Source organism: Anser anser (genome assembly GCF_964211835.1).
Source record: "Anser anser genome assembly, chromosome: 21".
NCBI lineage: Eukaryota > Metazoa > Chordata > Aves > Anseriformes > Anatidae > Anser > Anser anser.
Genome location: NC_139742.1, coordinates 6,044,307 through 6,071,625, shown reverse-complemented (window position 1 = coordinate 6,071,625; position 27,319 = coordinate 6,044,307). Strand labels below are relative to the sequence as shown.

The 27,319-nt window shown below is 51.4% G+C and overlaps 1 protein-coding gene across 4 annotated transcripts in view; it reads right to left on the bottom strand.

Annotated features, from left to right (window-relative positions):
- Positions 1-15,284, bottom strand: part of COL27A1 (collagen type XXVII alpha 1 chain) — a 197,103-nt gene extending 181,819 nt beyond the window's left edge. For 2 of the 4 annotated variants that reach the window (XM_083807794.1, XM_083807793.1), the window contains exon 1: positions 5,988-6,221. The gene's annotated coding sequence lies outside the window, so the exon portion shown is untranslated. Of the gene's footprint in view, positions 1-5,987; positions 6,223-12,744; positions 12,847-13,345; positions 13,483-15,067 lie in introns of those variants that run through there. The other 2 variants (XM_083807795.1, XM_083807798.1) reach the window with 2 other exon arrangements.
- Positions 15,285-27,319: the final 12,035 nt, after the last annotated feature.

Below are 27,319 nucleotides of genomic sequence, written 5' to 3'. Positions count from 1 at the left end.
GGCAGTGGGATAAGTCACTCATTTATTTTTGCTCAGCCACAAAGCTGCTGTGTAACATGGCAAGGTCCTCACGGAGCTACAGTGCCCCGATACATCTCCCAGGCAAACAGCGCGCACCCAGCCCTCGCATGCCCGTGCCCAAAATATCCCCGGGCTCATGCCCACAGCCAGGTGACCCCGCAGCCCTCAGGCAGCTCTTTCACTTGGGGAAGAAAAGGGGAATTGTGCAGAAGAAGGTTGGCGTGGGAGAGGTGGAAGGATGCCTTAGGCATCCTCTATTATGGCCAACAAGGCCCTCGCCAATAGGGACCGGGGGTGGTGATGTCCTCCTGCTTCTGACCTGGAAACACCAAAACAGGCCAGGTTGAAATGAGCCATGTGAAAGCACCACACACACAGGAGAAGCTAGGCGTGCAGGAATTTTCCTCTATACAAAGGAATATACTTCATTCTTTTAAACAAGAAGGAAAAAGAAGGAAAAGGTGAAGAAAAAAGGATTTGCAGAGAGATGACCATCTCCGATCTCAGATTTCTCAACAGGAAGGCAGCTGTGGGCTCCTCGAGGTCTTGGCTCAGGCCTACTGGCATCCACAAGGAGTTTTGTCTTGCCTTGGGGCTGCTTTAATAGCAGAGAATGCTCTGTTATGGGCTGACGATACATTAATGAAGTGAGAACCTATAGGGAAATGCTAGGCTCTTCTCTTGAGCAAAGCACTTGGAAATTAACATATGGCGTCAAGATTTGGGATAATTAAAGCAGAACCACAACCCCAGGGAATTCTAGCGAAGTCCCATCAGAACAGAAATAGTCTCAGCATCTCGCTGCTCTCAGGGGTGTGCATCAGAGCTCTCTGCTCCATTGGGGGCTCAGGCAGAGGACACACACAGCTGTCCCAAGTCATCCCAGCACCTGCAGGCGGGCCCCAGATGCTGACATCCAGAGGTCCCCAGCCTTTCATAGCACACCCAGGCAGCAGGGCAAGTTTGGGATGTGCTGTACCAGGCCACCGGAGGTCTCCCCTCCCGCTGCGTTAGCTTGCCTCCCAGAAATTTTACTGGCAGATCTGAACATAACACAGAGCCATGCCACAGTCTGGAGGGAAAAGCATGGGGTCCATCAGCAGGGTACATCAGTGACACTGTGTCAACAGCCCGTGGCAGACGATGCAGAAAGTCACTTGTTCCCAAGCACGTCATCGCTCCTACAAGGCACAAGCTGTGCTCGGTCACACGTTGTTCCATCAGACAGAGGGAGGCTGAAAGGTCTGGATTAAATAAAAGCAAAACAGCTCTGATAACCATCAATGTATCAGTTAACACTGCATTTCCCCACTGGCTTCACGTAAACAGAGGGGACGGAGCACAAGACTGGAGGAAACCTGCAGCACTGCCCTGCCAGATGACAGACACCAGCTTACCAAATGCACGGCTGTGCTGTCAGGTCTCACGGCCAAGTCAACGTGGATAACTGGCCAAGAAATCACAGCTCAAACTTGCCTTTCATATTTAAGGCTACCCAGCTCAGCCACACTCTGCCTCCGGAGCGGCCGGGGCTGGAACATCCTCTGAGCAATCCTCAGGACATGATTTTTTTTTTTTGACCTATGCCAAGTACCACTGAGAATCCAGCCTGATGCTGCAACACATCTCTGCTCCTCCACTGCTAACCCAGCCACTAATATCTACACAGACTCTGTTCCATAAACAAGTCTGAAACTAGACAGGGGGATCAAGGGATTTTGTAGGATTTGCATGCTGCAGCCAAGGAACGCTCCAACACCATCCACCAGAGACAAAAAAATAAAAAGACAGGTTGAGGAAGTGACAGCCCCCATGAAAGCACCCACGTGTGGAGGAACAGCTGGAACTTGAAGCAAATGTCACCTTTAAACACTTTTTCTTCTGACATGGATTCAGCACTTCTGAATCCACAAGCTGTGGAAAGGCAGTCCTGAAAGAAATGGGTTTCAGTAAGCAAAGACCAACTCCCTGAGATGGAGGTCCTCCTGCTCAAGCTGAGGCAGTCTCCGTCAAGGGACTGGCAAGCAGGGAAGAAGAACAAATTGAGAGCCCTGACCCCATCCAGGACAGCCAGCCAGACTCCTGCAGGGACCTGCAACGTGCTAAGGCAGAGGAGACAGGAGGAAGCTTTCAGACAAGCCATCGGGCTCTGCTGCGCAGTCAGCAAAACGTTACGGGTCCATACATTCCTGGGCATCTCATTTAATCACATTTTATGGGCAAGTTTGTGGATTTTGTTGGGTTAACACTGCCTGTAGGAGCAAGTGGGCTGACAGGAGGTTTTCTGTTGGCCAGCTGGCATGCAGCGAGGTGGCTTGTTGAGGCCTTCTGGCTGCAAACCAGGAGCAACAAGAAACGCAGGCTTCTTGGTGCAAACTCCCTCCCTTCGGTGTAACTTTGATGATGAAAAATCAGGCTCCGCAGAGCAGAGGTGACAGGGTCTGTGTTTGTGCACTCTGGGACGGGCAGTGGAGGAGCTGGGATGGATATGCAGGTACGATAAATACAGAGGCAGGAAGACACATCGTCGCCTTGGCTAGAAACCAGCAAGGGGATCTCTGGCTGTGCCATCAGCGCAGTGGAATTTGAGGCCCAGGGCACAAGAGACGCACAGGAACAAGCAAGCTCCTCTGTTTCCACGTAGCTGGCATCTGCTTGGAGAGCTCCCAAGGCTGAAACAATTTGTCCATGTTAAAATAAACTCCCTGCGCTTACCTGGCTTGCTCCAACTCTGTAAAACAAGGCTTGGTGGGGACTTGAGGAGCTTGCTTAGTGTTTGACACTGCAAAGAGACTTCAGCAGATGGATATGGCGCTAGCTTTTGCACACAATATCTTAGTAAGCAAAGCACAACATTTATGTTTTGCAGCCAGCTCTTGAGGAGCAGCCAGCCCACGCTATCTCAGGTAAAGGCACAAGGCTCCTGGAGCTGCAGCCTTCTGAAGAAAGCTCAAGCATCCCTAGATGCGTGCAGGAACATCATGAGAGTCTGCATCACCGTGAAGCTGGCTGCAAGCGGGCCTTTGACAACACTGCAGTGCCAGGACGGCATCTCTCCTCATGCTGTTAAATAGACGTGAAAATAAACAGTAATATCATGTGAGAAGACATGCAAGCCACCAGCACGCCTCTGTCCTGAGCTCTACCAGAACAGTTGGTTATAGACAAGACCATGACTCGAAAAGAAAAAGTCACTGGGGGAAAGAATTCTTACTGCTCTGAGAAATCCATCACTTTGCGTTCAACACCCTTGCTCGTCTCTGAGACTACAGGGGTATATTTGGAAATGCTTAGAGGTGCAACGGAAGCATGGATATTTCCTTGTGGTGCTCACCTGAAAGCCACCTAGCTCAGGAAAGACTCAAAAAGTGAAAAGCCTCTTCCCAATCAGAAGCAGCATTTCAACCCATAGCTGTTTATTGGAACTGAGCAAAGGTAAGCTCAAACTCAAATTCCATTTCCCAACTATCACAGCGATATCTAGATTTACACTCGAAGGAAGCCAACGCTACAGGACTGGCTGTTAACTCCGCAAGCCACTGACATTACACAGACCGACTTGTCTCAGCAGATACGCATCCATCACGCTGTTCTCTTGGAAAGGAGCAGCGCAGAGCCACTTCATCACAACCTGGAAGGATCTGGAGAGGTTCCCAAGCAGCAGGTGCAGGGAATTACATCCCAGCCCTCGCCAGCAGCCTGCTAGAGGAGGAGCAGCTGAAGACACCCCTGTCACATCCCTGGCCAGGCAGCATGGTGAGCAGAAGCAGAGCAAGCCCTGGCTGCCAGATTATGGCAGCTCCTGTCCCAACGTCCCAACCAACAGCACCGAAGTAGAAAACCCTGCTCATCTTGGGATCTCCCATAAGCCTTTCTCAACTTTGAATGCGGTACCTTCACTTTTATCTCCCCTCCTATTTCTTGACCTCCTGGCAAAGCCAACAAAGCCCCATTTTCCTTCAAAAAAGGTGGGGACGGTCACCTGCAGGAGCAGGATCTGGCAGGTTTTTCCTTCCTGCAATCATGCAGTGGACTGCTCCCATACATATTCACGTGTGTTTTTAGGGAATCACACAGGATTTGGTTTTGATCTAGGAGGGATTCTCTCAAAAATCAAGCTGAAATTCATCTTCCAGCACACTTGAAACCCTCCCACCTTGCTGTTACCTGCAACTTTTATACGACTCTGTCCTCCACTATCATCCAGTTCATTAAGGCAGCTATAAAGTCATCCTAACACCAGGACAAAACACCACTGAACCCTTCCTGACCTCCCTAGAATCTGGGAAGTTCTTCAAGTCTCCAACTCTGCAATGTTCTCCAAATCAATCATTTGGAAAAACAAACTACTGATAATTAACCATGTCACGCTGCAACCTACATCACTTTTTCTGGCTTGTTCACAGCATCAAGTAACAAGACATCAGAAACCTTATCTACAAGGTCATCCACTGCTCCTACCCACCCTTGGCCCCCCCTCCCCATGTTACTGGAGCAGACTTGCTTGCTTTAGCATGCTGTGTTTTTAACAAGGCCTTATTATCCCCTAGGCAGTCACAAGCTGCTCCTTTAGCCCTGAAAGCAGAGATAAGCTACCCTGCCCTGCAGTTCCTATTTTCTTCCCCCCGTTATTCAGAGCCAAGTACTAGGTTTGCCCTTTCAGTTTTGTGTAACCTCAGCCATCCTCAGGAGCCCTTGAAAGAAGCCAAGAACAAACTGGTGCTCAAAAATCTTTGGCACTATTCTGGGCACTTCAGGATTAATTTCATCCCAGCCAATTACTTAAGGATCTCTATCATGAGCCCACACCATCATCAATGCCCGTACAGCATTAACCAAAATAGAAAACTGCAACCATGCAGTACAACAGATGCTGAGGTTGTGAAACGCTCTGGCAACTTTCACCATTAGTTTCCCTCTGCGGGAGGCAGAGGAAAGCTGCCGTCTTGGTCTCATTCACAATGCTTTTGTCCTGCTGCTGTTTTTTTCGGAGGTGTGCCTATTCATTTGATCTAGTTTCCACTTTCTGTGGACTTTCCATCAGAAGTTGCTGCTATGGAAGCCCCTTTTACCCAGCCTAAACCTAAGCAGTCTCCATCTCCCTGCTCCCAGTGGGAAGGAGGTGGCCAGCCCCCATCTTTGCTGGGAGAAGGGTGTGATCTGCGGCCAGGGAGGAGCAGCCAGGACATGCCATACGTGCAGCCCACGTATCCCGCTCAAACTGCGGCCGTTCACACGGAAACAGCCTCACGGCACTCCTCATGCAGCTTGGGCCATGGAGGTCCTCTGGAGCCCTAGAGAAACACCACGAGGCCATGCCATGCATGTGACACCACACACGTATTGTGTAGCCTCCCGTCATCCCTGCATTTACAGCTTCTTCTCCAGCTGTGTTCTTTCAAGCCAGGTGCCCACTAATAGGCTCCTCCAGAGCTGCTTTTTCCGTCACGCACCGAACCCCGTGCTGCATGCAGCCAGTTCTACAGGGCTGGGCGTTTTCGGCCGGGTCTGCACGCACCTGGGCACAGGCCAGCACTACTCCCACACTTTCCTCCAGGCCATCATCTCACTCCTGCAATAAGGCTCAGTGCAAACCTCTTGCGAACAGACGAACCGTTCATAACCACCTCCACCAGCATTTAGCCTTAGTATCCTCTTGCCCTGTGGAACGCATCAAGCAGTTTTAGGCTACTCCAGTGCCACTGATTTCCCACTTATGTCCTGCGGTGTAGGCACAGGCCTGAACCCAGCCTAATTACAGTTAAAATTCTCCTTCATCTCTCTCCCTCCTGTCCCCAGGAAGCCTCCCCCACAGGTCCTTGATCGCTGTGACCCCCACCTCCCAGCTCTGCTGCCAACAGCCGGACCACAGCTGCAACTCGTGCCCTGCTCCCCGGCTAGACCCCAGCACAATAACTGCATGGGCTTTGCTGCTCCGGGACTATGGCCCCTTGCATCCCCCCAACCTGCTGAAATCCTGGTTCAGGTCCCCAGTCCGCTCACAGCCTGGCTCCTGCAGCAGCCCGGCCTCTGGCCTCGGCAGACGGTCTCACCCCAGCGCATATCTGCCCGGAACGGTGCTATGGAGATCTCTTCTTAACCCCTTTGCTTTTCCACTGTGCAATTCCTCCTCCTGCATTTATCTTGTGCTTTTCTCTTCTCTACTGCACCAAAGCAAAGCCACCTCTGTGCACTTTCAAGGACCCTTCCCACCGTAAACAACAGCGAAGCGCACCCCACTCCTCCCTCCAAGCTTTTGCGGCTCCTTCCTGCGATATCTCAAAGACCCTGAGAACAACCAGGCTGCTGGTGTGCCAAGGCCACCGCTTCTCCCAAACCCTGCAGTTTGCGGCTTTGTTCCTGGGGCTGCTGTGCTCTGTTTGCCCAAACCTGCATTGCAGCCCGGTGAACACAGTGACAGAGGCTCGGGGACAGACACCCGCTCCATCCCTCCAGGCCCCATCTAAGCCAGAGCCCTCTGCATGATAGAAACACAGCTGATGAACTACAATTTAGGAAGACTCGTGCATCTGAACAAACCCAGATTTCTTCCATCTTCCTCGTAAAGGAAAAATTCATCCAATGCAATTTCTTTATGAGGCCAGATTTTACAGACCCTCCAGCTCTCGTTATGGAAAATAAGTGGAAACTCCTGGCAGTGGATTTTTGTTGTTTTTTTTTTTTCCCTTTCTTAATAATATATATGAGAAAAGCGTATATTATACTCTGCCTACATAGACCTTGCCAATAAAATTTGCTGATGCTTGCAAAACTATGGGACAGTTGTCCAAACGCCTGCCACTTGCTAGTCGTAGACAGTCATGAATTGTCCTTCTTGCTGACAAGTTAATGTTGCATCATAAACTGCCCATATGAAGTTTTGTTGCTATAACACATGACTGAATTCAATATGTCAGAGAAATGATTAATTGCCCCTGAGATTTGGATCTTTAAAAATAACAAATTCAAAAGCCTGATGTTCTTTATTCTGATGCTGGTAGAATTTACATCATGGTTAATAAATAACAGTCTTCCTTCAGAAATTAGGTCATTAGATTATTCTATTTGCAAACATAAAAATGCAATCAGATGGAACTAGTAATGTCTAGGACACACAGACTAGACAACAGTGACATCTCAAATGCTTGGGGGGATTATTTCAAGGAAGTCTCGGTCTGACTTTCAAGCGTCTGCAACTTTCGATGCTACAGTATTCAGGGCAATACGGAAAAATAAAAGAAGTCCTTCGCAGCGACTCAGAACCTGTCGAGTGTATTTTAGGATATCCCAAAACTTTGGGTATCCCCTCGGAATAGAAAACCCGTCGCCAGCCCAGGTGCCATTTCACCGTGCATGTCAGCGACACCAGCCTGCTCAAGCCACCTCCGTCAGGCAGTTTTACGCCTGGCTGCCAAAGGGATCAGCCCACAGAGCAGAGATCAGAGCAGCAAGAGGTTCTTCCATCCTGTCTGCCACGTGTGTTATCATTACTATAAATATGCTCTGATCTCACCTGTCCTCCATGCATTTTGCTGCTGTCCCTTTAGCTGCGATGCATAACGATGCCACAGGCAGGAAAAGCACTATGCTGAACGCTCCGCCCTGGAGCCAGAGAGACCAGCCTCTCTCCGCTCCAAAGAAAATCTTATTTCCTGGACTTTAAAGCTTCAATTAGCACAAGGAGCTGTGTTCCTGTGTGGGCAGACCTCCTAGCAGCTGAGGGCCCAGACTCCCCACGTGGCAGATGTCCTGAGTCCATTTCCACCACCAACGGGCACGCGCCAGGAGGTGACATGGAGCATCGATGGGACCTCCGCACGTGAGAGCAGCACACGATACTTCCCCAACACCGTGCTGCCCTGAGTTTGCACCCAGCCAAAGACTTTGCCAGCATGGAGATCTCATGCACCAAAACACCCAGAAATGGGTTATTTGCCAGGCTCATGCCACAAACATTTCGCTGGCACGCGTGCTTCGAGGACTCACCACTTGATCCTGCCTGCGAGGCCCCATTCATTCCTCACCAGATCATCTCCTCCTGATGCTCCTCGGACAGCACGGCCATGTAGGACCTTAACAAAACCCAGCCTCCCTCTGCCCTCCCCCAAAACTGACCCACCTTAATGCGATTACAAGCTTGCCCACCCCACAGCCCTTGCACTCCCCCAGCACACCCACAGGCAGGCAGGCATACCCACTGCCCTCCCCCGGGCAGTGCTCCCCAGTGAGTCCGCGGGTGGGATGCTCCTGCTGAGACACCCTGGCAAAGCTGGAGATGGGGATAAAGGGGCCACGTTCCCCTTCCTGAGCCATTTCTGACCCTTTGTTCACACGCCCAGAGCAGCCTTCCCACAGCCCGCACCCACAGGCAGCCTGGGAAGGGCTGCTGTTGCCAGGAGGCGCGCAGAAGAAGTAAAAGCTAATTATAAGTGATGGCCGGCTTGACAGCAAGGACTTTTAATACAAGCACCACACACAAGTGCCAACACACCGAGCTGAATCCCTTTCTCATCAGCCCTTTGTGCACCGCCGAATGTCCAAGGGAGCTCTTCCAAGCTCGTGCAGCCCCGGTCCAACAGAGCCTGACCTCAGGTCTGCCTCGCTCGGCAGGATCGGTGCAGGAAGCAGATGCAAATAAAGTCAACTGAGATATCACCAGCTGATTAAACCAGTATGTTCTGTCTCAGTTACATCTTTCAGAAATCCTGGCAGTGCAGGAAGACTCGACAGTTCCCCAGCGCTAGAGGATGCCTTGGCCATCTGGAAGAGACGAGGTGTTTTTTGCCAATAGCACACTTACTCCTGAGAGCAGCAGTGAGATTTGGCACATGAGTGCAATTGATTGAGTGGCTTTGTCATAATATAGACCCAGGCCCAGATGTGGGTGAAAAAACTAAAATAAAAAGACTCCTGGGGCCAGCGTGAGACCTCGTCCCCTGCCAGGAGCATGGAGCATCCCGGGGGACAGAGGGCAGCAGCATTTGGGGCTCCTCATCACTGCTGCTCCAGGCACAGGGCTCTTTCTTATTTTCTCTTTGAAACATCTCTCCTGCTTCCCCACGAGCAGGGGAAGGTTGGTAAATAGGCCCTGCGCTAGTGCTGAAGCACAAGCCTGGCCTGTACAGGGTTGTTTTTTTTAGAAACGCTCTCCACTGAGGCTTTTCTGTTCCCTCCGGTCTCTGCACCAGGACCCCAAGCTTTGGCCAAGCCTCTGCTCCTAACACTTTTTTGTTTTCTTAAATGGACTGAGAAGTTCTTTCATAAAGTTCACGTGGGGAAAACACATTTGTCCCAGGGTCCGGGCGGGTTTTCAGTTCAGCCCCTCACTCACGCCAGCAGCAAGCCCATCTCATGACAATGCCCAGGCAAAGACACGCACAAAAAACCCTTTCTGTGAAGTTTTCTGCATGCACAGGGCTGCTAGGAATTAAAGCAGTTCTCAGTGTCAGGACTCAGACACAAGACACTCCCTCTACTGACTGCAGAGAGCCTTTGCCAGCCCGGTGCAGACATGGTCTCGGGAGCACAAAGGATTCAGGACATTTCCCCCCTAACCTTTCAGGTCTGGGCACCTCAGCCTGGACATAAGTACCTGGTTTTGTGAGTGCCCTGTAGTTTTGCTGGCCTTCTGTTTTTAAGCATTGCTTTCAACAGAGATGCAAGCACTTCTGTACCAGAGCAAGGTTTCAACTTTGGTTGTTCTACATTAGTAATAATCAGTTTTTTTTTTTTTTTTTGCAAGTCCTGCTCAAGGACCTTAAAGCACTGCATAGTCTTAGGCATGCAAGACATCCTCGCACCATCAGATGAGCATCATCTACCCACGTCAAAGTCTGCGGGGGGGGGGGGGGGCGGGGGCAAAATCACAGCAGAAGTGAACAAGAACTGGAATGAGAGCTCAGAACTCCCCTGAAGGTCTCCTCCAGACCCAGGGCTAGGTGTGCCTCCCTTTTACAGGGTTTGGTCTTCGTGCAGACAGAAGAATGGTGCAGCAGCAAGCCAGCCCTATCCTGCTCAAACCTCCACTGACACTCTGGCTGTGTCCTGGGCATCAAAACTTAAAACCACTTCCTCTTCTTGGGTCCAACTGAACGCAGAAGCACCCTCAAAACCCAAAACAACCATGTCCTGTGGTTATTCCAGCCCAACACACCACTGGGAAATCCAGGAGCTGCCAGACACTGCAGACACTGGTGCACTGCTGGAGCTCGACACCTTCCCTCCTGCTACAAAGCAGCTTGCACAATTCAGAGATTTTAAAGTTTAAAGCACATATATATAGTCTATTTCCATCTTGGATGAGCACGCTGACCTCCTTCTGTTTTATTTATCCTGTGCACTACACCTGGAAGAGGTATTATCCATAACAGACTTCTGAGCCCTCCTCAGCACCTGACCACGGGTCTCACCCAGGCTCCCCCCGCGCCTTCCCATTTCCTTGAATGTCTTTGGAGAATAAGTTCTCGCTGCTGGTAAAGGAAGGCACAGTAAAGTCCAGTCAAACTCAACAACACTTGTTTTACAGGGCAACACATCCCCAGGCAACACACACAGGTTCCAAGGCTAACTCCGGCCCTGCCACGTGGACCTTGGTGGACAACACCTCCGTCTGACACATTAGATTCCCACCAGGAGCTGGGACAGGAGCAAGGAGATGCACAAACACCTGGGTGATGAGCCATTTTCCACAAAATAAAATAAAGCTGGTAAAAATGAATTTTCCTTCCCGGCAGTCCAGTGACATGCACCTCCCAAGACACACAAAACATCAGCATGGGATGGGGACGGGTTTTCCAGCAGCACACGTCAGGAGGGATGGGGCACGGAGGCGACGGAGAGAGTTCAGTGCCCCAGGGGAGCTGCAGCACACAGGGCTCCAGAAGCTGACCTTGCAGCCATCCCCATCGGGGGAGACTTTAACTCTCTGCGTGACAGTTACCAAAAACAGTGGGGGTGAGGGTTTGTTAATCTGGGGATTTCCCCTCCTCTGTGGATGACTGTGGGATCACAGGAACCAGAAGCGAAGCTCTCTGCAGAGGTGGAGCCTGCCTGAAAACTGGCACGATGCTTCCCTGGACTGAAAGATTTTGGTTTTCACATGCTCCGTTTTTCCAGCCCGAAAAGATGAAATTTTCCACAGAAGCAGATGCTTTTCTTGAAAGATTTCTTTGAGTAGAAATGCCAAATTCTCCATCAGGAAACTGTTCTGATGGAAGCATTTTCAACAAGCCCTGTTCGAGATCTATTTCAGGACTGGCCTTCGCTGGCCTAAGTCAATTCTTTTAACTCATCGCGGCTTGTTTTTCCTGCCATTACGTACTTCTCAATTCAGAGTGTCTCAGTTTTAATTGCGCTCCTGCCATCATTTAAACGAGCCCTTGTTCTGAGTCACGGCTGCTCGGCCCAGCATGACCCAGGGCTGGGGGCAGCCAGCCCCAGAAAGCCCCTTCCTCATGCAAGTTGCTTTTTTCCAGCTCCCTCTCTGAAAGTCCAGCCATTTTAAACCAGTTCTAAGGCTCTTTTTACTTACTCCACCCATTTCCAGAGCGACACTTCCTATGTCAGGAGGGTTTTACAGCATTGTCTGCTTCCGTGGGGTCATTTCCCCTGGCACTGCTAGTGGTAAACTGAGAATTGTGTATTCAATCCTAATTCCAACTTGACTTGCTGCTGCACTCATGCAGCATCCCTGTCCTTGGTGGCAGGAGGATGGGTATGGCATTTGGCTTTGCATGGCCTCAAGCAGCCCAGGAAGCTTCACCACATCCCCATGCCTGGCTCCAGCATTTGGCCACCCTTCTCAGAGAGGAATTTTACCAAATATCTGTCTGTAACTCCCTTTGCCGCAGTGGGATCTAGGCCATGACCCCGTCTCACTGCTTTCTGCTCCCCGTGCATGGACCAGAGCCATCGTGGCTGTTCTGCCGGGGACGGGGTCACGCAGCTGACCTCCAGCCTGTCGCTCCTCCAGGACATGCAGCAATGTAATTCTGACAAGTTCTGCTAGGAAATGTGCCTCATGCCTTTAGTTTCAGCCATTTTACTGTTTTGGTGTTGACAGATACTAATTAACAGCACGGGACACAGTACAACATGCTAACTCCGGGCTGACAGCAGCAGCCTCTGTGTTGATCCATACAATGGGGAAGCAGCCGGAGCAAATTGAGCCAACGCCAACAAACTGCTCCCATTGAGAAAGCCACCTGGGATGAGTGCTGCTGCGTGGACACCCACAAAACACACCATCACCGGCAGGTCCTGCTCTGCACCTGGGAGGCAGTGGCTGCATTTTTAGGTTGGAAATGAGGAGACATTTCCTCTCAGAAGGAGCAGTCAGGCGTTGGGACGGGTTGTCCAGGGAGGTGGTGGAGTCACCGCCCCTGGGGGTGTTCAAGGAAAGGTTGGATGTGGTGCTTGGGGACAGGGTGTAGTGGGTGACATTGGTGGTAGGGGGACGGTTGGACCAGCTGATCTTGGAGGGCTTTTCCAACCTTAATGATTCTTTGATTTTCCAGCATGTCATCCTTCCCCAGAGCTCCTACCAGCATCTCCTGGGCTTGAGTAGAACATTCGTGGCCTCGGGTTGCCCTCTTGTGGCGCAGCTCAAGTGAGATATTCCAGCAGCATCCAACGATATTCAACATTTCCTGCAACCCCCCCAGGAAGTGCAGATCTCTACATCATGTAGAGAGACCTACTGACACGGATTTGTTTTTCTCTTACCTCCCTGCACGGCTTTGATGCTGCGTGCAGATCGGCAGCTGAGGTCTGCTGAGCTGAGCTGTGTCCGCTCTGCAGCACGGAACAACATCCTTCCACTCGATGCTGGTTTTCATCGAAACAATTAAAAAACATGCGTAAGGCGATTGGATTTCCAATAACAAATCAAGCCAAAAAGCTGTTTAAAAGTTTGTTTTTAAGAAAATATCAAAACAACGAAGAACTGAAGCAAACAGTTATCCTTGTCCTTCCCCAAATAAGCCCTAAGAAACACTATATTCTTTCAAACCAAAGTTGTACCACAAAGAAAGGTTACTTGTGCTCACTTTTATCCTTCCCAGTTACAAAGACCCTTCATCTTTTATTGGGCTGACCCCTACTTAAAACTAAAGTTTGTTTTTTAAATAGGAACATTGTTCTCCTCGCTCAGCAGTACATACTTACTGGTGGGAGCTTGGTAAGGTCAGCAGCTGTCAGGGCCCGCTCAAGCTATTATTCAGGCAGGTAGTTTAAGCCACAGCCCTTATAGAGGTGAGTTAAATACATTCCTACAGGGGGTGATGGGCACTGCCACGTCTCGTGCCTCCAAAGCCAAGCTCCTCACCTCCTAGGTGACGCGCCACCGCAGCGAACACGCTGGATCAAGTGCGTCATCTCCAGTTTATAGGTGCTTCCCCGGGATGCTTTCCCCCAGCACTGGGCCGGACCACACAGCTGCTTTTGTACGCTGCAGCACAGTCTCTAGAGCCACCACATGGGGTTGGACCAAAGACATCTCTAATTCAGTGTCAAGCATCTGCTGTGAGCTCCCACCGACCCAACCAAGAAACACGAGGTTAAAAACCAAACAAAACGAAGCCACAAGGCCTGCGTGTTTCAGTTACAGTCACGATTTAGTGAGACACATTTGACAAACAAATGAAACCTATGAAGGGAAATGGCCAGGTAACTAATCCATTTCCCCTCAAACTACACAGCCTCTAGGTTGAAGCAGGTTTCTCTTCATTTATCAAGTGCCAGCTCAGCACAGAGCCCAAAGGACAGATCTGCAAGGACTGCGTTGTATGGGCGGTAAGACCAGATGATTTACGAGCTGCCTCCAGCCCTGAAATCTGCTAATAGACTTGGAATTTCAGAGAAACAACAGTTCCAGTAAAATCAATGGCAACACACTTTGATGAAAGGCTCGGTCCTAAGAGCCAATCTGTCTTTTTACCGGCACATCACAAGCACACCAAGCACTTCAAAAAGCCATCAGTGCCCCAACTTCTCTTTAAGCCGGTCTCAAAGAGAGAAGCATATTTAAAAGCCTGAGATGCGCAGGAGCCAGGAGTGCTCTGCTGCCATCTCCAGTGCACAGGGTAAAAAGCACACAGAATACATGCCTCATCTGCTGGCAAATGCCATGTGCGTTTTGCAAATTAGAGACATCTGCTGGCATTTGCTACAGGAGAAGATTGGTGCCTTATGATGATCTCCCTAAGCAGCATCTCCTCTGTCACCGCTGGGGACTCTGCTCTGGCCCTGAGGTCACTTCTTGCTCTCCAGCTTGGGCACTGCCCTCTCTGCTCACACAGGAGGAGAGGTCACAGCACTGATGCACACAACGTTGTGGTGACACACCGAATGGCACAGGCAGTTATCCATGGAGAGCTCCTCTCTCACATACACAGCACCGAGCTCCCAGCAGGGGGACACAGGTGGCTTTTTTTTTCTGAGCTTCGCCCATCAACCAACCAACCAAGACACCCCAATCAGTCAGGTGCACGTACAGACCAGAGCTTCATGCTCCAGCTGGCCATCTCCTCCATCCTCCCCTCCCACCAAGCAGGCCGAGGGCTGCAAGGACTTGAAATAACCCATGGAAAAGCACTGCTGAGGCTACATCATAGGGGAACCCTGCAGCCACCAGTGGCAGCACAGCTGAGGGGCCAGCAAGGACAGGGAGTTGAGGAAAAGAAACTTGGGAATGCCCCAAGTTCACATCTTCACCACCAACCCAGCATCTATTTAACTTGGTGCCTGACAGCTTATTCAGCTGCAAGGTTTTTTATAGTTATAAAAAAAAAAAACAGGAAGCTTGGCATGTTAATGAAATACAGGTCACAGAGTGGTGAAAATAATAGAGAAACCATAGCTACCTTAAGTAGCACCAGCCTCCCCCCTCAGAGCGCCACCCAGCCTTGGAGCTGGGAAACAGGGATAGGCACTCCCATGGGGGAACAAGCCTCCTGAAACCCCGTAGCAAAACCTCCAGCCCCTCGTCATCCCCGCATACAGGACTGTGCCCTGTGCCACCAGGGCACATCACGCAGCCTCACCTTACCTGCCCACAGCCAAACACGCACCCGCTCTCATGCCAGCAATCCCAAGGAGCCAACAGAAGGAGCTGAGCCCTCCCCAGCACCTCACTGGGACACATCTCACCCCCCCGGTGCTCAGGAACAAGTGCTAAAGCCCACCTCCAGCTTCCCCCAGCTGGTGGCAATTCATCCCACATCAGAGCACACAGCTTTGTGACTCAGGGCACCTGTGTCATTCCCAGCACCATCTGCTCTCCCTCCTGGCTCCTAAAACACCCTTTTTATTTTTCTCTCAGGTGTCACTGCACCTTCTGTTGCACCAGACACGGTCACTCACACCCCCTGCACAGACCTGCATGGAGCACAGCACTGCTGTCCCCGCAGGAACTGCTCAGGCACGCTGTGAACAACCCAGCAGCTCATTTGTAATTAGCTATTTGCACATCTCTAATGCTTCCTTTCCAGGCTATCAGAGCAGCTCACAAGTGTAAAGGGCCCCAGGTGCTCCCCAGAGCTGCTGAGCAGCACAGCCTGGTGCAGGCACCAGCTCTGACCCCAAAAACAGCTGCTGGGGCTGAGCCCTGGCTCTTGGCCGCACCACGCGCGCCCTGAGATGGGGGCACGCCGCCTGTGGCTCCTCGTAGCAGTGGTTACACGCCAGCTCCGTGTGATAGCAAGCCACCCACAAACTACACAACAGCAGTAACCCCTTTCCTCCCCTCCACTTTTGTTTTTTTAACCAGATGTAAGCTTTACAGCCCTTTCAAGGCACAAGTTAAGTGTTGAACAGTATGACTGACCTGAGAATGTGGGCCAAAGCAGTTTTCGTATGTGCTAATGAAGGCAGCAGCACCCCGATCCTGATCCTCTGGGTGCCGCAGAGAGCTGCCTGTCTCTGCTGGGGAGCAGGTCACTGTTTCTTTGCAGTACTGTTCTCCTAAATAATCATCAATTAATAATAATTTTGCTAGAAGGCTGTTCATCACAAGCAAGCCGTCAGAAAAACAAACCTCTTGCCGCTCCCGACCTGGCTGCTGGGGATGGTGAGGGTATCCTCCACGTGGCAGGAGCAGGAGAAGGCCCCACCGCAGGGCCGAGGTCCCTCCTGCGGGCGCCCACCAGGCCCCTCCACCACCCAGCCCATGGCTCCGCTGCGTCCCGCCAGCAGCCCTGCCCCGAGCGGGACGTGGGGCACGTCTCTGCTATGGCTGCCCCCTCACTCACTCCTGCTGACAGAGAAGGCTGCAGGTCGCCTTCCCTCCTGGGGCGGGGACAGGCCTTCCCCCGGGTCCCTTCACCGTGTCTGCAGGGGTTGGGGAAGCTTCCACAAGTGACCAGAGCTCGGGCCATGCCTAGCAGAGAGCCACAGGGTTTCATCCAACGCTGTTCTTCTGTAACTCCTTCTGAAGGGAGCCAGACAAGAATTCACCAGGGGGGATCCTGAAGCAGGACCTCTTCATACACATGCACAGAGGGAGCATGGGACAGGAGACACCACCGCTGCTTCCTGGCCTCTAAGAAACCAGGACCTCCAGGAGACACCAGCACGGGCCCGACACACCTGCCAGCTGCTCTTCTTCCAAGCTTTTTTTTTTTTATCATTATTATTTTTTGTCTCTGTGGGCCAGGCTAATGCAAGAGCCAACATCTAAAGCTCCCTGTCCCCACGTTCCCCTTTTCCTCCGATTTCTGGCCTCAGCCCACCTTGCCCACATCAAGCAGCCGGTGCCCTGAGCCTCGTGCGGGAAGTGCTGGTGGCCCAAATGAAGCGTAACGTGCCGGGCTGTCCCTAACAATGGGCTCCTCTGTTTGGCTTTCCCCCCGAGGGTTATTATAGCCGGCGTTTATCTTGGACCGGGGCCAAAACACGCATTAGTGCTCCTCATCCTGTGGGTTTCTGCGCACAGCTCGGACGAGCGTAGGGGGTTTACAGACACCGGGCCAAGCTGGGGGAGAGGTTTTCAGGGGGTTGAAATCTTCTTCCTGCACATGCATTGCTCAGTGAAACGGGGAAGGTCAGGACTGGCCCCATCTGTGCACGAGGGACAGGTTCAGGGCTCTGCCCCACAGTCCCCACTGTGCTACGGGGTTGTGCAGGACGTCGTTTTGTTTTCTTATGTTGGGAGGATGATACTGAATCCCCCTCATACATATTTTGGGACCTAATGAGAAAGGTTCCTGCTGTCCTGGGAGGATGGATGTGCAATGGTTGGAGAGATGCTTCCATACCTGGGACTATAGACACGTGTCTCCATGCCAGGCACTGCGTGTGCCATTTCTCTTGCTTTCCACAGAGGCCCAGCACAATTCAGGCAAAGCTGACACCCCACAACCTTCTCCCTTTCCATCCCCAGCCCAAAGAAGCTGCTGCTGTTCCTATCAACCCCACCAGGGCAGCTCCTGGCTGAGGTCAGAAGACATCGAATTGCTTTCTGCAGCCCCCAAAGAAGCACCATCAGCAGGGTGCTGGGCAGCAGCAAGCACGGCTTGCAGGAGGCACAGGCACAACACCAAGCCGTGCTGCCACTGTGTCCCCAGTGTCAGCCGGTGCTTGCCACAGCTCCAGCACGTTCCTGGCTGAGTTCTGACCGTCGTACAGCCTGCATCTGCTCCCTCTGCTGGGCTGTAATTAGGAAACAATATTATTAAAACTCATTCCCATCTCCGCTTTCCTTTCATCTCCCCTCCTTCTTGTTGTTCATCTATTATCCTCCCTCCACAGCCTGTGGCCTTTGGACTGCATGCTGATGAGCCCTTGTTTAGTCTAATCGGCATGCTTGTTAATGGTGCTGTTAGTGCAGTTTGCAACCACCTGCTCTGCGTTTGCTTCCCCCAAGTCCTGGCCTCAGAGCCAGCTCAGCTCCTCTGCCCCGGACCCTGTTTCTGCAAAGTCACAGGGGTTATTGCTGCTTTCGTATCAAGATGCATGTGAGCACCAGTCTCACTACCCACGTGGAAGCTGTGCTCTGCCAGCATTGAGCAGAGGGGTCTTGGGGGGCGCGGGGGGAAAGGTGGAGCAGAGAGGACCTTTGAGGAAGTATTTTGGGGCTGGTGGAGCTTCGCAAGGGACCTCTCTTGTGCCCCTCTGTAGGAGGACATCAGAGATTGAGCTACCAAAATTACACGCTCCAGTGGGGTAATAGCTTCTAACACCAACAGCATGATTTTTGGCAAATCACTGCATGTAGGCTTTCCAGATGAAGTTTTGTACCCATCTGTATATTCTTTGCCAACCTTACTTGTTTCCATCAGGAGCATGGTCAGAGCTGGTGGCAACACCTGAGATTCCTCTCAGGTCATTTTCTCCCCCTGCAGCCGTCCATGTGCCACCCCTGGATGCTGGGTGCTTGCTGTAATGTTTCACGCAGCAAGGATTTTATCTTTGATTCATGCATTGTACAGTCAAATTTCAAGTCTAAAGTGTGGGCCCAACACCCACAAACAAAAGTCCCTCTGCTGAATTCATCGAGTGGGAAGCAACAGATGGGAGCTGATGACAAGTGGTGCTGCTGGAGGGGAAAGGGAGAATCGGGTGGCTCAAGAGCAGAAGTGCCCTGGTGGAGTTACTGAACCAGAGAAATGGATTCTCCTCTCAGCAAGACAAAGGGTGACAGCAGGGCTGTAGGAGATGAGCACTATTTATATATGGCACTGCAGAGCACACCAAGATGCCTTTGCAACCCAGCTTGGAAGGCGCAGCCACTTTGCACACACTCTGCAGCACAGCAGTGATGCCCTGAGCTCCTGAAAGGGGCTGGGCATGGGAAGCGGCTCGGAGCTGCTGGAGGAGCCACTGGAAGCCACCCACCACCCGGCACAAGAAGCACAGTTCTCCTGCAGTCAACGACCAGGTGTTTGGGTGGTTAAACCTGGCTCCTTCCCATGGACCGAGCAGTGCTCCCTCTGCAGCAGACGACTTAGGTTGGGTTTTGAAGGCCTCTCTCATTTCAGTGTCCGTGCTGACTGTGAGTAGAAGGAAAGATCTAGAAGCTGAGGTTGCTTTCAAAGGAAAAGTTAGTAGTCATTTACAAAAACAACAAAAGCGCATTGAAGACCACTGTACAATTTCCCTACCTAATTTTCTCCTTTTGTTTGGCTTCAGCTGGATGAGAACCTCTGTCTCTAACCACTGAGCCATCAGCTCCCAGTGACAGGGCGCTTGGAGACAGTTTGCTGGGAGCTGCAGAAAGCAATTTGCCAAGCACAATGCTGTCTTTGAACCTAGTAACTTGCAGACAATAGTACTCTTTTACATGCTAATAGATAGCATTGTTCTTCAAATGTCTGACATTTATAGCAATATAATATCTCTGTCGAAAAGCATGCCAGTAATGGGCACAACTTCCCAACGTGAGTGCTGAGGAAGCAGAAGGATGGAGCAGGAATTAATATACGAGATTTGTGACTGAATTTCAGTTTAGGTTTCCTCCAATCGCTGCCGTTTCCTTCCTGTATTTCAAAACTGATGACTGCTCTGAAAGGTAAGTCACAAAAAAACTCAGGGTAAATATAGCTGCAAACGGAGATGGGTTGTAAATCAGCAGCATCCACCTGGAGGCTTTGTTGGCTGGTATCCAAACGAAAAATCAGGGACAGGCCTAAGCAGCCCTGCTTAATGTCAAAGAGAGACAGCAGACTGGAATAACCACCTGGAGAAGATGTTTGCTTGAACTAGATGAATTATTAATAAACTTATTGATATTTATTATTGTTCTTTAGCAGTCTGTCTCACTCCACATGTTAAAATGGATTTTGGTCCTTCCTTATTATGTCTAGTAAGTACTTGTATCCAGATGTGAAATGAGGAGACGTTTCCCATGGGGATGGTGCCTAAATCATGGTGTGACCGGCTCTGTGCTCTCCTGCTGGCTGCATTCCCTGTCCCAGCCATGAGGACCACCTCCATGTCACCAACTGCCTCTTTGTACCTCAGAGGGAATTGCTGGGCATTCTGCCCTGCTTTCCTCAGTACCATGTTAGCAAGTGAGCCCGTGGGTTTGTTAAACTGTCTGGTTGTTGCCTGGCTGTGGTGAGAGGTCTCAGGCCTGTTCCAAAATCCACATTCCCCTCAGGCAGCCTGTGCTGGTCCTGCTTGCTATGGCCATGCAGCTGCAGTAGAGTAGATTCTCACATATGTGCATCAAAACCTTTGTAATATTGTTTGTATTAGAATAAACGAGCCCTTAACCAAGGGCTGTAGGACTGCATTGTTTTGTCTTAACGGCCTTGGCTTCCTAAACCCATGGAGTCCCTGCCCCGAAGCGGTCTCAGCCGAGTTAATAGATGCCCAGCGGTGGAGCAGTGCGTGGGGCAGGAGCTGGGGATCGGAAACCTGCCTCTCTGCCTCCCTGCCTGCCAGAGGATACCCTCGTTCGCATGGGGCAAGCATCTTACAGGTGGCAGGTCAGCCCAGGGTGTCACTGGAAAACCTACAAGGAAAAGACATGCAGCAGCTCTAAAGGGACAGACGAGGTGAAGTGCATGTGGACGAGGAGGCAGAGGGCAGAACTGGCACTTGACCCCAAAACCCGAGGGACTTCTTCTGGGTGTTGGGTCCACGCATCCAAACAGCCTCGCTGCTTCATTCCCAAAGGAGAGGAGGACCTGGGAAACAGCAAGCCTTACATTCCTGGTGCTAGTTCTTGGCTGAGACAGGAACAGAAATGTTGCCGTGATGTCTACTGAATAAATATGTGCTACTGTTGCTCGCATTTGTCTTTACAGTTTGGAGGAGATGCAGATGGCCCTTTAAATTCTTGCAAGGCCTGCAACTTTTCCAGAGCATTTTTCCCCCCTTTTTTTCCAAGCCACTTGGCTCCCTACGGTAATTAATATTATCTAATGGGGGGAGAAGCAAAGCAAAGCCTTCATATTTGAGATTATTCACACAAACAAAAATGTAAACAGCTGTCTGAGAGACGGGAAAGAAATGGGCTCTGCGGCAGGGCCTGGGGGGACTGCGCTGCCCACAGCCGCAGCAGAAGCTGGTGCTGGGTGCTTGGTGTGGGCCTCAGGGCAGTGATCCTGCACAGCCACAGCCTCCTCAGGGAGAGAGGCCACCACATCTGTGGGGTTTTGTTCCCTGGAGCACCTTGGGTCCCATAAACACAGGTCCTCTCCCATGCTGCTGCGTCGAGGCCCAGCGCCATGCTGAGTCGGGCTGGAAGTCCTCAAGGACTCAGGAGCGCACGAGGAGAAAACTCTCCCCCACCAACTGCAGCCATTTGGCTTTGGATCTGTTCCTGGATAAGGGAGAGCGGGATTGTAAGGCTGGGTGATTTCAGGACAGGTTGGAAGGATGTCTCTGGGGGGTGATCATCAGTCTGGCTGTGCCGTGGCAGGTGGCCCTGGCTGGGCGGCCCCGGCGGAGGCCCCAGCACAAGTGTCCCTGGCTGCAGAGCAGCTCTGTAACGAACTGGGCTGTGAGCTGATGCCCTGCACCATATTTCTGAAGCATTAATGAAGCATTTCCTTTGGTGTTCCCATGTCTGTCACCCTCTGGGAACAGTAGCCCCCTCCTGCAGGTCTGTATTATTCATGCTGACTTTGCTTAAATTTTGAAGCTGTGCTTTTCCTCCCATAACACTCGTAAGAAAGCAATCTCTGTTTTTTAAGAGGTTTAACAACAAAAGCTTATGCCTCTGGGGCTGAGGAAAAAAAATCCATGGAGACATTTGGCTGGTGCTGGCATCTGCGGGGCCCTTTACAGGGAGAGGGGCCTGGGGGGGAGCGGCAGGGATGGTGGAGGAGGAGAAGGCACCTGCAGGAGGCTGCTCCCAGAGAGCCCACAGCAGGGGACAATATACCGGGCAGTGCTGCCAGCACTGACTGCTGACTGGGGAGGCTGGGTTTGCTCAGAAATCGGGGGGTAGGCTGTGGCTCTGGGGGAATTAACGGGTACGTACGCTGCAAGAGGTCCGCAGGAGCCTGTGGTAGCAGACGGGGATTTCTCTTTGGCTGTGTGTTTTTGAGCAGGGCTGCTGCTTTGGGCAGTGAAGGTCTGAGCTGGTGACCCACCAGGGACCCTCAGATCCCAGGGAAAAGCAGAGCCCTACATTTGCTTTAACCAGAAGGACAAAGCCCTGGTTTTGCAAGGAGGTATCCCCACTTCCTTTCTTTCCTTGAGGTTGGCCAGTCCCTCAACCATTTGTGCACAATAACCAAACAACCTGCAATAAGGCATACACTTGAGGGGGCCATGACAAGTCTCCTGTAGAAGTCAGGGCTCTTGCTCTTGCACTGGACACTGCCAAAGGGTGTGGGGAAAGGCTGGGGCAGGAAGAGGGGCTGCACCCCTCAGCAAAAACCGAGCAGCAGCAAGTTACCAGATACCATCTTGTTTTCACGGCTCTCGTGGCCAAAGTGGGTCACCAGGCACAAGTGCTGCCTCTCTGCTCCCCTTTCTCAGTGTCAGGGCTGACAGCCAGGCTGGCTTTAAAACCACGTGTCTGTATTTATTAATGGAGTATTTTCTCTACCTTGCTGAGATGGGATCTCTTTCACAATTTTCCTTGCAAGTCCTGATGGTGGTTAAATAATAAGAGTGAAGAAATCTTGGGAATACCAGCTTCGTACTTTCTAGTGCATACACATGTGCGTAAACATGAAGGTGTCTTTTGAGTCCAGACACCTTCTTTATGTGAAGAGCTGGTGATAGCCCTTGTGCTTCCACCATCCAAGACCTCTGTGCCTCCTAAGCCCCGAAGAACAAAATAATTCACATGCTCTGTGTGGATTCTGGTAACAGAGGTGAATGTCATCGTGTCTCGCTCTTCTCAGGATGGAGTCTTGGTAGCAGAGGCAGAGGGTTTTAAGGCAGCGCTCCACTGCCTGTGCTCGCAGACCTTCTCTGTGCTGCTTGGACAGACAGTTTGGGTGATTGAGACCTGGCAGAAGAATTTTGTTCCAGCTGGGAGAGAAACTGGAAAGTTTCAAAATTCTCTGCGAGAGACTGGAAAAATATTTAGTGCTTGGTCAAAATGATTTTAATAATTAGAAACATTTTTTGTTTTCATGTTGATTTGTTTTCTATTCTAAAATTAGATATAAAAAAAATGTTTCAGAATGGAACAACTCAAGGAAACTTGTTCCAAAAATTTTGGAAGAGGATGTTGTGACTCGGTAGGAGCAATGTGTTTCTCCTTGTGTCCCTGACATGACATTTCTGTCAAGTGGACATAGTCTTTTGATGTTGAAATGGACACTGTCTTTTGATATTTTCATTTTGACACGCTTGCATTGGCCGACAGAATACGGACTCTGTTTCCTCACTTTTCCAAGCACCTGCATCTATTTAAATGAGAGCTGCACTTCTGCTATTTGCAGGCAGTATAGGCGAGATGCCGTGGGCACCATCACCATGGATATTCCCTGCATAGGCACGACCGTGCCGACAGAGAAGCCGTACACTGCAGGGAACACACTTTATATAACTTCAAGGCTCAGGGAATGTTTCCCAAGCTTATGTTAGGCACCGAGCAAAGGTGTTGGCTGCGCAGAAATGTCCGTGTTGCTCATGTTACCTGTGGGCTGCAGGGTGCCGTGGTGCATGGGCGATGTGCAGCTGATGCCCAGGGGCTCTCGTGTCTCTGCTCTATGTCTCCAGCACTGTGATCCAGCCTCCCATGTCTGACCTCCCCACTTGCTCATACTTATGGTGTGAGTAATCCGCAGCGGGGCACGGAGCCTGCAGGCTGACCAGAACAGGGTCAGGACTTGCTGCTGCTTCCACAGCTCCGGCTTGATTGCTCCCTGTTGGGTTCAGACCCAAAGGGAGCCAGGATCTAGCCTGTCGTTTTCTGAAGCACAGCAGCGTTCTGCTGATACCGCACCAGCAAATGAATTAGAAAGCAGAAAGGAGCAGGTTAACCCTCTTCTAGCACAGCCATCTAGCACAGGGGCATCGTGAGGCTTTCTCCAGACGGCAATGTCTATGCCAGCAAGCTAAGGGCTAGCCACAGCATGAATTTAAGCTTCCCAGTCCCCCTGTCCTGTGCATTTTTTGCCCCACTGAGCTCCATCATTCAGATGGCCTCCCAGGAGACAGCTGGGGACGTCTGCCATGCGATGGGGTGGTTGTTGCCCAGCCCTACCTGATGCTATCCGCCCAGGGGGCTCGAAGGGACAGCTTGGTCATGTGTACCCCCTGAGATTTTGCCTTTATTGTGACGGGCAGTGTGAGCCCAGGCCTGCAGACAGAACCTCCTGTGGCCATGTGTCTTTGCTCAGCACAGTTTTTTAAAATTTTTTATTTTATTTTGAGAAGTTTAACCAGCTGCTCTACTTTCTCAGCAACAAACGGTGCCACATAACAACGTTAGGGAAGCGCTGCCACGGAGAGGTTCGACAAATAAATCCTCAGGACCTTCCCAGAGGTCTGGAAAGGTTTTGTTTATTTGTTTGGTCGCTAGTTTCCCTTTCATTCAGATTAGGGAAGGCGAGTGCAGAGAAGCGCTGCTGATCCCGAGGATGGCCTCTCCTTCGGAGCCCGATGCTGGGCTTCCCGAACCGAGGGGGGGCAACTCCTGGGCTGCTGGGGTGCACGTCAGGCCTCAAGAAACACCTGGGCAGGCCGTGTTGGAGGGCTGTAGCACTCAGGCACGCAGCCAACAAATCTGCAGCCTTTGAATTCAACACCTTCCCCCACCGCCAAGCCAACACGGGTTTTGTTCGCCTGTGGACAGCCCAATTTCCACTGCATAAACCCAGCCCCCTTCTGCCCTTGCGTGAGGCACCACAAGGACTGTTATTCCTTTAAACCAAAGCAAAATTGATGTCTTTTGTCTCCCTTTTTATGAGAAAATTGGTCTGCCCAGCTGCCCGTGGGGTTGATCCCGGAGCTGAGCCTGCGGCTGGAAGCCGTGGGGCTTCCTGGGGCGGCCACGCTGTGCTTCACCTTCCTCCCCCTGCCTTTGATGTGCGTTTTGTTGAGGTGATGGACGCAACAAGGAAACACGTTACCAAGGCAATGGGAGGAAAACCTGAGCCTCAAATTACAGATTTCTTCTCCAGCAGGGCCTGGAGAGAACGGGGGGAGCGAAAAGCACGCCTTGCTGTTGGCTTCAGCAAGAGCTGTGTGGGGCTGTGTGGAGGACTGAGCACCCCACACTGCTCACCCTGGGGACTGTTACCCGTCACGAAGGGATTTCATCTTTTTTTCTGCAGTTCTGGAGGGTTTTCGTGGGCAGCTGATCCTTTATCGATGCAGCTTGGCTGAGCTAGGCCCCACGGAGGGATGTGGGGGACGCTGTGCTGCGCAGGGGGCTCAGCCCAGGGTCACGCTCCCCCCGGGTGGCCAGCCGCCTTCTCCCGGAGCAGGGATGCAATTCCCAGCCTGGGAGCCTTAGGTAGGAGCCGGGGACCTCTGTCTGGCCGTGTCCCACCACCAGGCCTGCCTGGCTGTCCACAAAGTGCTGTCACATCGTGCTCGGAGAGCCCGGACAGGGAGGCAGATGTTGCACAGCTGCACGCTGTGCGGAGCAACACTGCCATGCAGCGGCCGCTGCCGTCCCCTCCTCAGGGGCTGGCGCCTCGCTTGATGACAATTCAGCCATTTCCCAGGGAAAAGGATCCTGCCCGCTAATCTTCTTCCCCCAAAAGCGGTGTTTGCCACAGGGGAATTGCCTGCTGGTTGAAGAGGAGGGAAATGTTAGCAGCTGTCCAGCAAGAAGTGCTTTGTGCAAACAGATTTTTCCAGCATATTTAGCTTTCTTAAAAAAAAAAAAAAAAAAAAAAAGTCTCATGGTGCTGCCACAGCACATGGCCAGGGAAATGATAGCAGGTCCCAGAGGAGCTGGCCATGGCCAGTTTGTGGCCAGCTGGCTCCGACCTGGGCTCCCTGCAGGTTCCCGGACCCGAGCCCGGCTGCAGGCGGTGCCTGTGCCCTCGAGCAGCACCCACAGCATGGCCCCGCAGGGTGCTGGGGGCAGAAAAGGGACAACAGGGAAATCGTGACACCTGGCACAAAAAATATCCCTTTTCCCAGGTGGAATGCCAGCATCCAGTGTGTAACAAGCTACGCACTTACAGTAAGAGCCCAAACACCACTATCATGGCCCAAATAAATGTGGAATCACAGCAGTTCAGTGTGAATCACCTGGGAAGGAAGAAGAAGCTCAGACTTTAGGAAAGGGGGGGGGAGTTTGGGCTGGTTGGGTTCTGTAAAAAGACTTGAGGGGGGTTATAGCAGGGCACCAGCTCCACGGGAGCTTCCAGGTGATGGGTGACGGTGACTCAGCCGGGACCAAAAACGATTCCTGGATGTGTGAGAGGGGAAATGGTGTGCAGGAGGTGGGAGAGGATTTTGTATTTTATGGGGCCAGGGAGACTGATTTGGGAATTTTGCAGCCAGTTCAGGTGTCTGCAATTAAGAGAGGGTGTTGGAGAGTGTTGAAAAGAGCTGCAAAAATGATTGAAGGGATGGAGAACCAGCCATGCACAGGGAGAACTTAAAGACCTCCATCTGTTTGCGTTATTAAAAAAAGAGCTTGAGAGGTGACTTGATGACAGTGGATAAATACCTGCACAGGGGGAAAAGGCTGGGTACTGCAGGTTCTGTAACCTATAAGGGAGAAAAACACAAACGGGCGGCTGGAAGCAAGGGCCAGACGAAGTCAAACTGGAAATAAATCACCTCATTGTTTTTCTTTTCTTTCTTTTTTTGTTTAAAAAAAGAAAGAAACACAACAAAACCAGGTCTAACATTTTGGAACAAATCCAAAGCGAAATGGTGTCTTTTTTTTTTTTTTTTTTTAATTCTTGGTGCCTTGAAATGAAGGCTGGGGTCTTTTCTGAAAGGCACGTGTTAGCTAAAGCTCAAGTGCATAATGGCTAGGGCTTCGTGCGGGGCTGGTTGGGTGCTGTCAGGAAGGACACCCCGGCACATGTGTTCGGGCTTAGCCACCAGGCTGCTAATAAAGGACATTAACTCAGGAAGCAGGATGTAGGCAAGAAAAGAGGGAAAAATTCAGTTTGGGCCTTTGCGTTTTGCTTATTTGCTTTTAAGAAAAAAGAAAATAAAATCACAGAGTATCCAAAGCCACCCCCTTGCCACAACCACCTGCATGTGCAGAGCAGCTGGCTGGGGTCCGGTCGGTTGGAATAGCCCCCTGTGTGCGGACAAGTGGCTGTCCCACGTTAATTAAATCAGTTTAAGAAGGGGTTTGCTGTGCTGGTGCAGAATGAACACATAACCACAGCCCTGAGGCCTGTCAGAGTAGAAATATCAGATCTGGCTTTTGGAGAGGGGGTTGCGCATCAGGTCTGTCGTCCTGGAG